Source organism: Entelurus aequoreus, linkage group LG16 (genome assembly GCF_033978785.1).
Source record: "Entelurus aequoreus isolate RoL-2023_Sb linkage group LG16, RoL_Eaeq_v1.1, whole genome shotgun sequence".
Taxonomy (NCBI): domain Eukaryota; kingdom Metazoa; phylum Chordata; class Actinopteri; order Syngnathiformes; family Syngnathidae; genus Entelurus; species Entelurus aequoreus.
Genome location: NC_084746.1, coordinates 14,453,219 through 14,470,113, shown reverse-complemented (window position 1 = coordinate 14,470,113; position 16,895 = coordinate 14,453,219). Strand labels below are relative to the sequence as shown.

Here is a 16,895-nt window from a genome sequence, read left to right as displayed (position 1 = left end):
GTCCACAGGTGTCAAACTCAAGGCCCGGGGGCCAAATGTGGCGCGCCACGTTATTTTATGTGGCCCGCGAAAGCCTGGAAATAACAGATTAGAAAGTTTCATAAATAAAAATAGAATACTCGAGGAGAACCAATATGGATACAGAGCTAATGTTTCAACTTCAATGGCTTTAATTGAAATTACAGAAGAAATTACCAATGCAATAGATAGTAAAAAAAAGTGCGGCAGCAGTTTTTATGGATCTAACTAAAGCATTTGACACAATTAATCACAATATTTTAATCAAAAAACTAGAACGATATGGCATCAGAGGGTTAGTCTTAAACTGGATAAGAAGTTATCCAACAAACAGGAAACAATACTTGAAGCTAGGCGAACACACGTCTACAACGCTAAATATATCCTGTGGTGTACCTCAGGGATCAATACTAGGACCTAAATTATTCAATCTCTATATAAATGACGTTTGTAAAGTTACAAAAGATTTAAAGTTAGTATTATTCGCGGATGATACAACAGCGTTTTGTTCAGGAGAGAACACACAGGAGATAATACAAATAATAACAGAAGAAATTAACAAATTAAAAAGATGGTTTGACAAGAACAGACTATCGTTGAATCTCAGTAAAACAAAAATAATGGTATTTGGTAACAGTAGAAGAGAAAGTCAAACACAAATACAAATAGACGGAATAGAAATTGAAAGAGTAAATAAAACCAAATATCTAGGTATAACGATTGATGATAAATTGAACTGGAAATCTCACGTAAAAAATATACAACAAAAAGTTGCAAGAAACACGTCAATAATGAATAAAGCAAAACATGTTCTAGACAAAAAATCACTTCATATTCTCTACTGCTCGCTAGTGTTACCATATCTGAGTTATTGTGTAGAAATATGGGGAAATAATTACAAAAGTACACTTCATTCATTAACAGTGTTACAAAAAAGATCAGTTAGAATAATACATAATGTTGGATATAGAGAACATACAAACCCTTTATTTATTGAATCAAAAATACTGAAATTCCACGACATGGTGAATTTGCAAACAGCTAAAATTATGCACAAAGCAAACTATAACCTGCTACCCAAGAATATACAACAATTCTTCTCAAAAAAAGAGGAGAAATATAATCTTAGAGAAAAATGTAATTTAAAACATTTGTTTGCACGTACAACACTTAAGACCTTCAGTATATCAGTATGTGGAATTAAATTATGGAATGGATTAAGTAAAGCAATCAAATAATGTACTAATATGATCCACTTCAAGAAACTCTTCAAACTTAAAGTGTTTACAAAGTACAAAGAAGAAGAACCATGACAAACATTCTCAATTTATTTCATCCATCCATTCATTCATTCTTAAAGTAATCTTACTTATCTCATCATATGAAATATGACTTACTACACCAATTATTATTATTAAATTCTTACTATTATTTATTTATTTTTATTGTGATTACTTATGGAGTTTATTGTGAATAAATTGTGAACAGGAAGTGAACAAAAAGTTTTGCAACTGTTATGTAAAGAAAAGGGGTAGGATTCAATAAGCTCTGCTTCTTCCTACTCCTTTTCGAACATGTTGAAAAGAGAAACTGGAAATTGTGATGTATCATGTTGTAAGCTTGCATGTTCCAAATAAACTCAAACTCAATAATATGCATTGATAAAATGCCTAATCTTTTCTTACAAATTCTATTTGTTCTTTCCCTTTTGGCATTAAAAATCATGTATGGCATGCAATTGCATATCTTTAAAAATTCAATATTATCGAAATATAATATCATGTATTCCACAAATATTTTTTGTTAATATAAAGATAAATACTGTACTTAAATATCTGCTTGACTTATGATATCAAAATAAATTAAAGCTGCAAGCAGCGATGGACGGGACCAACTTTGACGGCACATAAAATCCAAACCGGAGCAGTAATTAAAACTCTTTCGTCAACTTTTAATCAGAAGGGTTTAATCTCTCTCCTGTGCTAGTTTGAAGCCGACACGACCATCGCGCTCAGAGGAGATAATGTATGAAAAAAGGTGACCGGTTTTTACAAAACTTTTGTTTTGAAGGGGGAATTGCAAACTTCCTGTTGATTTTTGCTGGGGGTTGTCAATATATGAAATGTAGGTCTAATTGAGACCTACATAGAGGTTTTTGTTTCATGTCTCTATGACATTCCTACTGGAAGTTACAGGCAGTTTTGTCTGTGTTTTCTTCCTAGGAGCAGTTTTGTCTGTGTTTTCTTCCTAGAGGGCGCTAGAGCACAATTTTGAGTTTTGGGGTTGGTTTTTTTTATTAGATCGCAATTTTTGCCAGTCCTGATGTGTGTGTCCAGTTTGGTGAGTTTTGAAGCATGTTAAGGGGGTCAAATTATAGCTCAAAGAGGCAAAATTGACTGTTTTTACAAAACTTTTGTTTTTGCTGAAGGATGTCAGTGTATGAAATCTAGGTCTAAGTGAGACCTACATAGAGGTTTTTGTTTCATGTCTCTACGACATTCCTACTGGAAGTTACAGGCAGTTTGTCTGTGTTTTCTTCCTAGGGGGCGTTAGAGCACAATTTTGAGTTTTGGGGTTTGGTTTTTTGATTAAATCGCAATGTTCGCCAGTCCTGATGTGTGTGTCAAATTTGGTGAGTTTTGAAGCATGTTAAGGGGGTCAAATTACAGCTCAAAGCTGCGGTATAATAATAATAAAGAAAGAAATAATAAAACCTTACAAATACAATAGGGTCCTCTGTCCCAAAGGGACATGCAGACCCTAATAAAACCTTACAAATACAATAGGGTCGTCTGTCCCAAAGGGACATTCGGTCCCTAATTATCAATCAAATTATAGACTGTAAAATTGACAATAGATTTTACGGTAAAGTTGTTTTTTTACTGTAAAATCTACTTTGGTACCATTTTTTTCCATATACAGTAAGACACTAAAACATTAAAAAACAAACAAAAAAAACATTAAAACAAGATTTTATGGTAAAAACAAACAAACTGGCAGCTTTACCGCTAAAAAAAGTGGTATTGTTTCTCCATTCCATTCCATTTATTACATTTTTTTATATGCTGTAAAAACCCACTGATTTTAACGTAACATTATAGTAACTGAGCTACCAGTTTTTTTTTAGTAAAATTTAAAAAAAATGTTTGCAGCTATGTAAAAAAATATATATTGGTAATGTATTTTATATATACATGTATATTCATATATTACTCATTTTTACAAGCGGCCCTCTGAGGGCAAGCATAACTGCGGTGTGGCTCTCAATGAAAACCAGTTTGACACCCCTGGTTTAGGCCTTATTAGCATAATTGCTGATTTGGCAATAAAGAAGTAATGAAAAGTGTGCCTTAAAAGGTAAGCCAGTTGTATAAAAAAAAAAGAAGAAAATGTTTTTTTTTTTGCAAAAAAAAAAGTCATCAAATCATACATACTTTATCTTGGGGGTGTCCAAAGTGCGGCACGGGGGGTCATTTGCGGCCCGCAGCTTATTTTTCAAAGGCCCGTGGAAGATTTTAAAAAATATTACTACAAAGTGGAATGAAATAGCAAACGGGTGTAATGTACTGAGAAACACACATTTAAAAAATATTACAAAAAAGACAATAAAAAGTGTAATAGAAGAGCAACATGGTGTAATGCAATGAGAAGCACACACATTTAAAAAAATAAAGTACAAAAAAGACATTAAAAAGTGGAATAACATATGTAACGAGAAACACACATTTTAAAAATAATGTTACAAAAGAGACATAAAAAAGTGGAATAATATAGCAAACGGGTGTAATGTAACAAGAAACACACACATTTTAACAATTGTATTACAAAAAAGACAGAAAGTGGAATAAAATAGAAAACAGGTGTAATGTAACGAGAAACACACACATTTGAAAAATATTTTTTAAAATACATTAAAAAGTGGAATAAAATAGCAAACGGGTGTAATGTAACGAGAAACACACACATTTAAAAAAATAATATTACAAAAAAGACAAAAAGTGGAATAAATTAGTAAACTGGTGTAATGTAATGAGAAACACACACATTTTAAAAATAATATTACAAAAAATACATTAAAAAGTGGAATAAAAGAGCAAAATGGTGTAATATAATGTAATGAGAAGCACCCACATTTAAAAATAAAGTACAAAAAATACATTTAAAATGTGGAATAAAATAGCAAATGGGTCTTATGTAACGAGAAATACACATTTAAAAAAATAATATTACAAAAAAGTCAATAAAAAAGTGGAATAAATTAGTAAACTGGTGTAATGTTTTGAGAAACACACATTTTAAAAATAATATTACAAAAAAGACATTAAAAAGTGGAATAAAAGAGCAAAATGATGTAATGCAACGAGAAGCACCCACATTTTAAAAAGTACAAAAAAGACAATATGTAGAATAAAATAGCAAACGGGTGTAATGTAACGAGAAACACACACATTTAAAAAAAAAAAAAAATTACAAAAAAAGACAATATAAAGTGGAATAAATTAGTAAACTGGTGTAATGTAATGAGAAACACACACATTTTAAAAATAATATTACAAAAAAGACATTAAAAAGTGGAATAAAAGAGCAAAATGGTGTAATGTAACGAGCAGCACCCATATTTTAAAAATACAGTACAAAAAAGACATTAAAAAGTTGAATAAAATAGCAAACGGATGTAATGTAACGAGAAACACACACCTTTTAAAAATAATATTACAAAAAAGACATTCAAAAGTGGAATAAAATAGCAAACGGGTGTTATGTAATGAGAAACACACACATTTTAACAATTTTATTACAAAAAAGACAAAAAGTGGAATAAAATAGCAAACGGGTGTAATGTCACAAGAAACACACACATTTTAAAAATAATATTACAAAAAAGACACTAAAAAGTGGAATGAAATAGCAAACGGGTGTAATGTCACGAGAAACACACATTTAAAAAAATAATATTACAAAAAAGACATTAAAAAGTGGAATGAAATAGCAAACTGGTGTAATGTAACGAGAAACACATACATTTTAAAAATAAAGTACAAAAAAGACATTAAAAAGTGGAATAAAATAGCATTAGAGTGTCCGCCCTGAGATCGGTAGGTTGTGAGTTCAAACCCCGGCCGAGTCATACCAAAGACTATAAAAATGGGACCCATTACCTCCCTGCTTGGCACTCAGCATCAAGGGTTGGAATTGGGGGTTAAATCACCAAAAATGATTCCCGGGCGAGGCACCGCTGCTGCCCACTGCTCCCCTCACCTCCCAGGGGGTGATCAAGGGGATGGGTCAAATGCAGAGGACAAATTTCACCACACCTTGTGTGTGTGTGACAATCATTGGTACTTTAACTTTAACTTTAACTTAACAGGTGTAATGTAACGAGAAATACACACATTTTAGCAATTGTATTAAAAAAAAGACAAAAAGTGGAATAAAGTAGCAAACGGGTGTAATGTACCGAGAAACACACATTTTAAAAATATTACCAAAAAGACATTAAAAAGTGGAACAAAATAGCAAACGTGTGTAATGTAACGAGAAACACACACATTTTTAAAAATAAAGTACAAAAAAGACATTAAAAAGTGGAATAAAGTAGCAAATGGTTCTAATGTAACGAGAAACACACATTTTAAAAAATAATATTACAAAAAAGACATTAAAAAGTGGAGCAAAATAGCAAACGGATGTAATGTAACGAGAAATACACATTTAAAAAAATATTACAAAAAAGACAATAAAAAGTGGAATAAAATAGCAAACTGGTGTAATGTAACGAGAAACACACATTTGAACAATTGTATTAAAAAAAAGACAAAAAGTGGAATAAAGTAGGAAACGGGTGTAATGTCACAAGAAACACACACATTTAAAACATAATTTTACAAAAAAGACATTAAAAAGTGGCGCAAAATAGCAAACGGGTGTAATGTCACGAGAAATACACATTTTAAAAATATTACAAAAAAGACATTCAAAAGTGGAAAAAAATAGCAAACGGGTGTAATGTCACGAAAAACACACTTTTTTAAAATAATATTACAAAAAAAACATTAAAAAGTGGAATAAAACAGCAAACGGGTGTAAATGTAACGAGAAAAACACATTTTAAAAATATTACAGAAAAGACATTAAAAAGTGGAATAAAATAGCAAACGGGTCTAATGTAACGAGAAGCACACACATTTTGAAAAAATAAAGTACAAAAAAGACATAAAAAAGTGGAATAAAAAAGCAAACGGGTGTAATGTAATGAGAAACCCACACATTTTAACAATTGTATTACAAAAAAGACATTCAAAAGTGGAATAAAATAGCAAACGGGTGTAATGTACCAAGAAACACACACATTTAAAAAAATAGTATTACAAAACAGACAATAAAAAGTGGAATAAAAGAGTAAACAGGTGTAATGTAACGAGAAACACACACATTTTAAAAATAATATAATAAAGACATTAAAAAGTGGAATAAAATAGCAAACTGGTGTAATGTAATGATAAACACACACATTTTAAAAATGATATTACAAAAAATACAAAACCAGTCAGGTTGGCACGTTGTGTAAATGGTAAATAAAAACAGAATACAATGATTTGCGAATCCTTTTCAACTTATATTCAATTGAATAGACTGCAAAGATAAGATATTTAAAGTTCCAACTGAGAAACTTTTTTTTTTTTTTTTTTTGCAAATAATCATTAACTTAGAATTTAATGGCAGCAACACATTCCAAAAAAGTTGTCACAGGGGCATTTTTACCACTGTGTTACATGGCCTTTCCTTTTAACAACACTCAGTAAACGTTTGGGAACTGAGGAGACACATTTTTGAAGCTTCTCTGGTGGAATTCTTTCCCATTCTTGCTTGATGTACAGCTTAAGTTGTTCAACAGTCCGGGGGTCTCCGTTGTGCTATTTTAGTCTTCATAATGCGCCACACATTTTCAATGGGAGACAGGTCTGGACTACAGGCAGGCCAGTCTAGTACACACTGTTGTATCACATGCAGAATGTGGCTTGACATTGTCTTGCTGAAATAAGCAGGGGCGTCCATGATAATGTTGCTTGGATGGCAACATATGTTGCTCCAAAACCTGTATGTACCTTTCAGCATTAACGGTGCCTTCACAGATGTGTAAGTTACCCATGTCTTGGGCACTAATATACCCCCATACCATCACAGATGCTGGCTTTTACACTTTGCGCCTATAACAATCCGGATGGTTCTTTTCCTCTTTGTTCCGGAGGACACGACGTCCACAGTTTCCAAAAACAATTTGAAATGTGGACTCATCAGACCACAGAACACTTTTCCACTTTGCATCAGTCCATCTTAGATGAGCTCGGCGGCGTTTCTGGGTGTTGTTGATAAATGGCTTTTTCTTTGCATAGTAGAGTTTTAACTTGCACATACAGATATAGCGACCAACTGTAGTTACTGACATTGGTTTTCTGAAGTGTTCCTGAGCCCTTGTGGTGATATCCTTTACACACTGATGTGGCTTTTTGATGCAGTACCGCCTGAGGGATCAAAGGTCCGTAATATCATCGCTTACGTGCAGTGATTTCTCCAGATTCTCTGAAACCTTTTGATGATATTACAGACCGTAGATGGTGAAATCCCTAAATTCCTTGCAATAGCTGGTTGAGAAATGTTGTTCTTAAACTGTTGGACAATTTGCTCAGGCATTTGTTGACAAAGTGGTGACCCTCGCCCCATCGTTGTTTGTGAATGACTGAGCATTTCTTGGAAGATGCTTTTATACCCAATCATGGCACCCACCTGTTCCCAATTAGCGTGTTCACCTGTGGGATTTTCCAAATAAGTGTTTGATGAGCATTCCTCAACTTTCTCAGTCTTTTTTGCCACTTGTGCCAGCTTTTTTGAAACATGTTGCAGGCATCAAATTCCATATGAGCTAATATTTGCAAAAAATAACAAAGTTTCTCAGTGTGAACATTAAATATCTTGTCTTTGCAGTCTATTCAATTGAATATAAGTTGTAAAGGATTTGCAAATCATTGTATTCTGTTTTTATTTACCATTTACACGACGTGCCAACTTCACTGGTTTTGGGGTTTGTAGAAAACAACACAATAAAATAGTAAAAACAGACTTGGACATTCCCTTTACGGTTTATGAAATTGTAAGTTCTTTTGACTTTTGTTTTTGTGTTTTCTGTAACTGTGATAAAAAGTTTATGATACCACGGTTTCCCCTAAACTGCCAAGATACCTGTGGCGGTGGGGGCGTGGCAATAGGCGGGGTCACCATGACGTAATCAAGTCATTTTTATCATTTGCAACAAGATTTTCTTTAAAAAGGCTAAAAAATGTATACATACATTTAAAAAAAATCTGTTATTATGAATTAATATTAACATTCGTATATCTATCTATCTATCTATCTATCTATCTATCTATCTATCTATCTATCTATCTATCTATCTATCTATCTATCTATCTATCTATCTATCTATCTATCTATCTATCTATCTATCTATCTATCTATCTATCTATCGTTTTGCAATATTTTCAAATGTCGAGATTTTTGCAAGTTAATTTTAATGACTTTTGACTAGCAACAAATGTAGCATCTTCTTCTGGTGTTATTATAGAACGTAGTCGTGTTTAGAGACTCTACTTCTGTCCCTCGCTGCAGCGAGCATGACGTCACACTTGCTTGGCGCTGTTGCTCTAGTTTCACTTTTTCTTCTTCAAAGCCGCCTATGTCCTCAATATTTGCACATTTTGTAAATGGCTGTCCGTGCATATGTCTGGGATGTATTAAAATTACATCCACATCACAGACATGCTGACAACGCTCCAGACAATGGCGTGCGTTTTGTTTACATCCGGTTTCGGTAGTACGGTTTTTGGTGATCAAAGTCTTTTTTTTTTGTGGTCAAGTTTTTGGTACATCACTTGTCAATAGTGCGCAAATAATAGGCTATATGTATCTATTCATACTGTAACAACAAGCTAATGGTAATGTTTTATTTTATGTTGTTAGTTTTTCCCATGTTAGCAAACACACCGTCCGTGCCTGAAAGGTGATTGGCGGAGAATGAGGAAGTGTTGTTGTGTGTCCGGGGAAGCGCGGGCTCACGAGACAAAAGTGTTTTCACGGGAGGTAAAACCTGTTGGAATTGTGCCGTTTGTCATAATAAGATTGGTAATAAAAGTTAAAAATAGTGTCAGACTTTGTGTGATTTCTTCTGGGGGCTACAATATGTTATATTACTTTAATTTGTTGTCAAGTTAAAAAAACAAAAAAAACAAAAAACTTTTAATCTCAATGAGTCTTTACCTGGTTAAATCAAGGAAATTGAATTGAAATGAAAGATTGATAAAGTTGAGGAATGCTCATCAAAGAATTATTTGGAACATCCCACAGGAGAACAGGCTAACTGGGAACAGGTGGGTGCCATGATTGGGTATAAAAGCATCTTCCATGAAATGCTCAGTCATTCACAAACAAGAATGGGGCGAGGGTCACCACTTTGTCAACAAATGCCTAAGCAAATTGTTGAACAGTTTAAGAACAACATTTCTAAACCAGTTATTGCAAGGAATTTAGGGATTTCACCATCTACAGTCCGTAATATCATCAAAAGGTTCAGAGAATCTGGAGAAATCACTGCACGTAAGCGGTAATGCCCGTGACCTTGGAACCCTCAGGCAGTACTGCATCAAAAAGCGACATCAGTGTGTAAAGGATATCACCACATGGGCTCAGGAACACTTCATAAAACCACTGTCAGTAACTACAGTTGGTTGCTACATCTGTAAGTGCAAGTTAAAACTCTACTATGCAAAGCAAACGCCATTTGTCAACAACACCCAGAAACAATAAATTAGCAAGTAGATGAATATAAGATTTGAGAAAAAAATTCAACTGGTAATGATGCAATTTGTTACGTTAGCAGTCAAATTGGGATCCTTTGTAACTTGGTAAATGGTTCTATTATCTTTTACATACCAAATAATATATTGTGATATATATAGTTTTCTGCAATGTGTATGGCAATATAGATTTTAGGCCATATCACTCATCCTTAATGAAAACATATTGACTAGAATTGATTATTTGTAGTTTCACCTTTTGAGTAAAATTGTTTTGCAACACATTGCAGCGTCCGGTAGAGAGTCGTGAATCTAAAGTTGCCAAATTGCGCTCCTCGTTAAAACATAACGAGCATAAGTGACTATCTTAGTCTTATGAGGTTTTGGCAGAGGATTTGGCAGCGTGCTGGCATTTAGTTGATGCTGCTTTGACTTACCCAAACCTCCATTTTAGGAGAAACGGTTGCAAGCTCCTGAAAGGTGGGCCTGTCTCTGGGCCGTGGCGCAGTAGACTTTTCACTTGCATGTGGCTCCGTGGCCCCCAGCCAGGCTGCATGCGTGGTGCCTCATTCAGCAGCACGCCCATAAAGTCCAACACCAGCATTAATTGTTTCCTTACATGCACAAGCAACTCTTTTCCACTTTCCAACCACCAACATTTGTTTTGCCTCCATATGAGCATACACTGTCATTTAAAAATAGATAATACCATTTTTATTTCATAATGTCCACTTTTAATTTCATCATTTTGACATTTTATCTCATAATCATGATTTTTGTTCTCATGATTTCAAATTTATATCTTATAATTTTCCTTTTTGTTCCATAATCATATTTTTTGTATCTCATAATTTAGAATTTGTATTTCATAATTTCATAATTTGTATTTAGACTTTTTATCAACAATTATAATATCTAATAATTGAGACATTTTAGCTCATATTTTTGCCTTGCTATCTCACAATTTTGAATTTATATCTTATAATTTTACTTTTGTTTCATAATCATATTTTTGTATTGCATATTTTAACATTTTTATTTCATAATTTTGACTTTATTTAGACTTTATCAAGAATGATAACATTATCTAATAATTTCGACATTTTAGCTCATATTTTTGCCTTTTTATCTCACAATTTTGCTTTGTATCTCTACTTTGACTTTTTTTGTCATAAATACGAGGTTTTTTATTTTGACATTTGATCTCCTATCCTGACTTTATCTCATAATTTCGACTTTTTATTTAATAGTTTTGACATTTTATCTCATATTAATAATTCATAATTTTGACTCTATCTCATGATTTCGACTTTTTATGTACTTCCTATCTCATAATTCTTATTTAATCATTTTGACATTTTATCTCATCATGATTTTTTTCTCATAATTTTGACTTTATATCTTACAATTTTACTTTGTTTCATAATCAGAATTTTTTTATCCCATTTAGAATTTTAATTTCAGAATTACGACTTTGTCAAGAATTATAATATCTAATAATTTCGACATTTTAACTCATATTTTTGCCTTTTTATCTCACAATTGTGCTTTGTATCTCTATTTTGACTTTTTAATCTCATAATTACAAGGTTTTTTATTTTGACTTTTTATCTCCTATCATGACTTTCTATCTCATCATTTCAACTTTTTATTTAATCATTTTGACATTTTATCTCATCATGATTTTTGTTCTCATAATTTCAAGTGTATGTCTTATAATTTTCCTTTTTGTTTCATAAACATATTTTTTGTATCTCATAATTTAGAATTATTTCATAATTTCGACTTTTTATTTAGACTTTTTATCAACAATTATATTATCTGATCATTTAGACATTTTAGCTCATATTTTTGCCTTGCTATCTCACAATTTTGCTTTGTATCTCTTTTTTGACTTTTTATCTCGTAATTACGAGGTTTTTTATTTAGACTTTTTATCTCATAATTTCGACTTTTTATTTAATAGTTTTGACATTTTATCTCATATTCATAATTCATAATTTTGACTACCTCAGGATTTCGACTTATGTACTTTCTATCTCATCATTTCGACTTTTTATTTAATCATTTTGACATTTTATCTCATATTCATAATTTTGACTATCTCATGATTTCGACTTCTGCGATGAGGTTGCGACTTGTCCAGAGTGTACCCCGCCTTCCGCCCGAATGCAGCTGAGATAGGCTCCAGCACCCCCAAAAAAGGGACAAGCGGTAGAAAATGGATGGATGGATGATTTTGACTTTTTATATACTTTCTATCTCATAATTCTGACTTTTTATTTAATCATTTTGACATTTTATCTCATAATCATGATTTTTGTTCTCATAATTCTGACTTTATATCTTAAAATTTAACTTTTTGTTTCGTAATCATAATTTCTTATCTCATAATTTAGAATTTTTATTTCAGAATTTCGACTTTATTTCGACTATCAAGAATAACATCTAATAATTTCGACATTTTAACTCATTTTTGCCTTTTTATCGTATTTGCTTTGTATCTCTATTTTGACTTTTTAGCTCATAATTACGAGGTTTTTTATTTTGACTTTTTATCTCTTATCATGACTTTTTATCTCATAATTGCAACTTATTATTTAATCGTTTTGACATTTGATCTCATATTCATAATTCATAATTTTGACTATCTCATGAATTCGACTTTTTATGTACTTTCTTTCTCATAATTTCAACTTTTTATTTCACCATTTTATCTCAATCATGTTTTTTGTTCTCATAATTTCGAATTTATATCTCATAATTTTTTACTTTTGTTTCATAATCATATTTTTGTATTGCCATCCATCCATCCATCTTCTTCCGCTTATCCGAGGTCGGGTCGCAGGGGCAGCAGCCTAAGCAGGGAAGCCCAGACTTCCCTCTCCCCAGCCACTTCGTCCAGCGCCTCCCGGGGGATCCCGAGGCGTTCCCAGGCCAGCCGGGAGACATAGTCTTCCCAACGTGTCCTGGGTCTTCCCCGTGGCCTCCTACCGGTCGGACGTGCCCTAAACACCTCCCTAGAGAGGCGTTCGGGTGGCATCCTGACCAGATGCCCGAACCACCTCATCTGGCTCCTCTCCATGTGGAGGAGCAGCGGCTTTACTCTGAGCTCCTCCCGGATGACAGAGCTTCTCACCCTATCTCTAAGGGAGAGCCCCGCCACCCGGCGGAGGAAACTAATTTCGGCCGCTTGTACCCGTGATCTTGTCCTTTCGGTCATAACCCCAAAGCTCATGACCATAGGTGAGGATGGGAACGTAGATCGACCGGTAAATTGAGAGCTTTGCCTTCCGGCTCAGCTCCTTCTTCACCACAACGGATCGATACAGCGTCCGCAATACTGAAGACGCCGCACCGATCCGCCTGTCGATCTCACGATCCACTCTTCCCTCACTCGTGAACAAGACTCCGAGGTACTTGAACTCCTCCACTTGGGGCAGGGTCTCCTCCGCAACCCGGAGATGGCACTCCACCCTTTTCCGGGCGAGAACCATGGACTCGGACTTGGAGGTGCTGATTCTCATCCCAGTCGCTTCACACTCAGCTGCGAACCGATCCAGTGAGAGCTGAGGATCCTGGCCAGATGAAGCCATCAGGACCACATCATCTGCAAAAAGCAGAGACCTAATCCTGCAGCCACCAAACCAGATCCCCTCAACGCCTTGACTGCGCCTAGAAATTCTGTCCATAAAAGTTATGAACAGAATCGGTGACAAAGGGCAGCCTTGGCGGAGTCCAACCCTCACTGGAAACGTGTCCGACTTACTGCCGGCAATGCGGACCAAACTCTGGCACTGATCATACAGGGAGCGGACCGCCACAATCAGACAGTTCGATACCCCATACTCTCTGAGCACTCCCCACAGGACTTCCCGAGGGACACGGTCGAATGCCTTCTCCAAGTCCACAAAACACATGTAGACTGGTTGGGCAAACTCCCATGCACCCTCAGGGACCCTGCCGAGAGTATAGAGCTGGTCCACAGTTCCACGACCAGGACGAAAACCACACTGTTCCTCCTGAATCCGAGGTTCGACTATCCGGCGTAGCCTCCTCTCCAGCACACCTGAATAGACCTTACCGGGAAGGCTGAGGAGTGTGATCCCACGATAGTTAGAACACACCCTCCGGTTCCCCTTCTTAAAGAGAGGAACCACCACCCCGGTCTGCCAATCCAGAGGTACCGCCCCCGATGTCCACGCGATGCTGCAGAGTCTTGTCAACCAAGACAGCCCCACAGCATCCAGAGCCTTAAGGAACTCCGGGCGGATCTCTTCCACCCCCGGGGCCTTGCCACAGAGGAGCTTTTTAACTACCTCAGCAACCTCAGCCCCAGAAATAGGAGAGCCCACCACAGATTCCACAGGCACAGCTTCCTCATAGGAAGACGTGTTGGTGGGATTGAGGAGGTCTTCGAAGTATTCCCTCCACCGATCCACAACATCCGCAGTCGAGGTCAGCAGAACACCATCCTCACCATACATGGTGTTGATAGTGCACTGCTTCCCTTTCCTTAGGCGGCGGATGGTGGTCCAGAATCGCTTCGAAGCCGTCCGGAAGTTGTTTTCCATGGCTTCCCCGAACTCCTCTCATGTCCGAGTTTTTGCCTCCGCGACTGCCGAAGCCGCACACCGCTTGGCCTGTCGGTACCTGTCCGCTGCCTCAGGAGTCCTATGAGCCAAAAGAACCCGATAGGACTCCTTCTTCAGCTTGACGGCATCCCTCACCGCCGGTGTCCACCAACGGGTTCTAGGATTACTGCCACGACAGTAAAGTATTACAGTATAAATAAATATTTATGAATGAATTAGTCATCTTTGTAGTTAGTAAGCACATGCCTAAAATAACTTAAGCTGCATTGAGAAGTCCATGGAAAAATTAGAGCCATTAAATATGTGTACACTTTGTTACCTTAAAGTTGACTAATGGACTATCAAAATAATGGTTAGTTGCAGCCCTGGTATAGATAACCATGAACTATGTCAAATTAAAGGCCTATGACTAATGTTAACGTTTAGAGCTGAGCTGCATACAGAATAACAACTAAGCGTGACAACGCTTTATAATAAACACACACTATAAAGTATTTTCAAAGCATATTTCCGACATGAATACTCATTATTAGGCAGTTAATAAACATAGTGATAGAACCATGTCTGAGTCATGTATTTACATACACGTTTTCAATGATCTATCAAACTATTGACAATACTTTAATATAATGTAGAAATGCTGACTCAATCATTTATAGTATTTTTATAGATGAGCTTATTAATGAGTAAAACATTTATAATTAGAGGTGGGAATCTATGAGCACCTTTCGATTACGATTCAGGAGCTACAATTTGATTAAACATTGATTATCGATGGATCTTTAATGTATATTGATGCTGTTTTACATTTCTTTTCCCTTTTTACTAAATAAGCGTTTTTCACTTGCAACTTTAATAAAACAGTGCATTTGTAAAAAGAAACTATTAAATACATTCCCATTATATTTATTATGATCTATTAAATGTATGCAAAACTGAAACATAAGTGCCCTAGAATAAAAGTCTCTCTGTGAGGTGACTCACTGCAGTCACTTACATTTTAGAACTGTCTGCATTATTTTATTTACAATAAATAAATCGATTATTAATGTTTACTAATCCATTTTATAATCGTCCATGACCGAATTGCAATTCATCTAAAAATCGATTTCGACCTGCTGTTGTACTCTGTCTCATAGTTTTAACATGTTTCCTTAGCATTATTGCTATTAATATTACCATCGTTGGTAAATTGTCTATTACCATTGTTGGTAAATTGTCTATTACCATTGTTGGTATATTGTCTATTACCATTGTTGGTATATTGTCTATTACCATTGTTGGTAAATTGTCTATTACCATTGTTGGTAAATTGTCTATTACCATTGTTGGTATATTGTCTATTGCCATTGTTTGTATATTGTCTATTACCGTTGTTGGTTAAATTGTCTACTACCATTGTTGGTATATTGTCCATTACCATTGTTGGTATATTGTCTATTAACATCGTTGGTATATTGTCTATTACAATCGTTGGTATATTGTCTATTACCATTGTTGGTACTGTATATTGTCCATTACCATTGTTGGTATATTGTCCATTAACATTGTTGGTATTTTGTCCATTAACATTGTTGGTATACTGTCCATTACCATTGTTGGTATATTGTCCATTACCATTGTTGGTATTTTGTCCATTACCATTGTTGGTATTTTGTCCATTACCATCGTTGGTATATTGGCCATTACCATTGTTGGTATATTGTCTATTACCATTGTTGGTATATTGGCCATTACCATTGTTGGTATATTGGCCATTACCATTGTTGGTATATTGTCCATTACCATTGTTGGTATATTGTCCATTACCATCGTTGGTATATTGTCCATTACCATAATTGGTATATGGTCTATTACCATTGTTGTTATATTGTCCATTACCATAATTGGTATATGGTCTATTACCATTGTTGTTATATTGTCTATTACCATTGTTGGTGTATTGTGCATTACCATAATTGGTATATGGTCTATTACCATTGTTGTTATATTGTCTATTACCTTTGTTGGTATATTGCCCATTACCATAATTGGTATATGGTCTATTACCATTGTTGTTGTATTGCCCATTACCATAATTGGTATATGGTCTATTACCATTGTTGTTATATTGCCTATTACCATTGTTGGTATTTTGTCCATTACCATCGTTGGTATATTGGCCATTACCATTGTTGGTATATTGTCTATTACCATTGTTGGTATATTGTCTATTACCATTGTTGGTATATTGTCTATTACCATTGTTGGTATATTGTCTATTACCATTGTTGGTATATTGTCCATTACCATTGTTGGTATATTGTCCATTACCATTGTTGGTATATTGTCCATTACCATTGTTGGTATATTGTCCATTACCATTGTTGGTATATTGTCTATTACCATTGTTGGTATATTGTCTATTACCATTGTTGGTATATTGTCTATTACC

At 34.8% G+C, this 16,895-nt stretch overlaps 1 protein-coding gene across 1 annotated transcript in view; it reads left to right on the top strand.

The window, feature by feature from the left end:
- pik3r2 (phosphoinositide-3-kinase, regulatory subunit 2 (beta)) overlaps positions 1-16,895 on the top strand; it is a 131,536-nt gene that overhangs the window by 611 nt on the left and 114,030 nt on the right. The window lies entirely within an intron of this gene.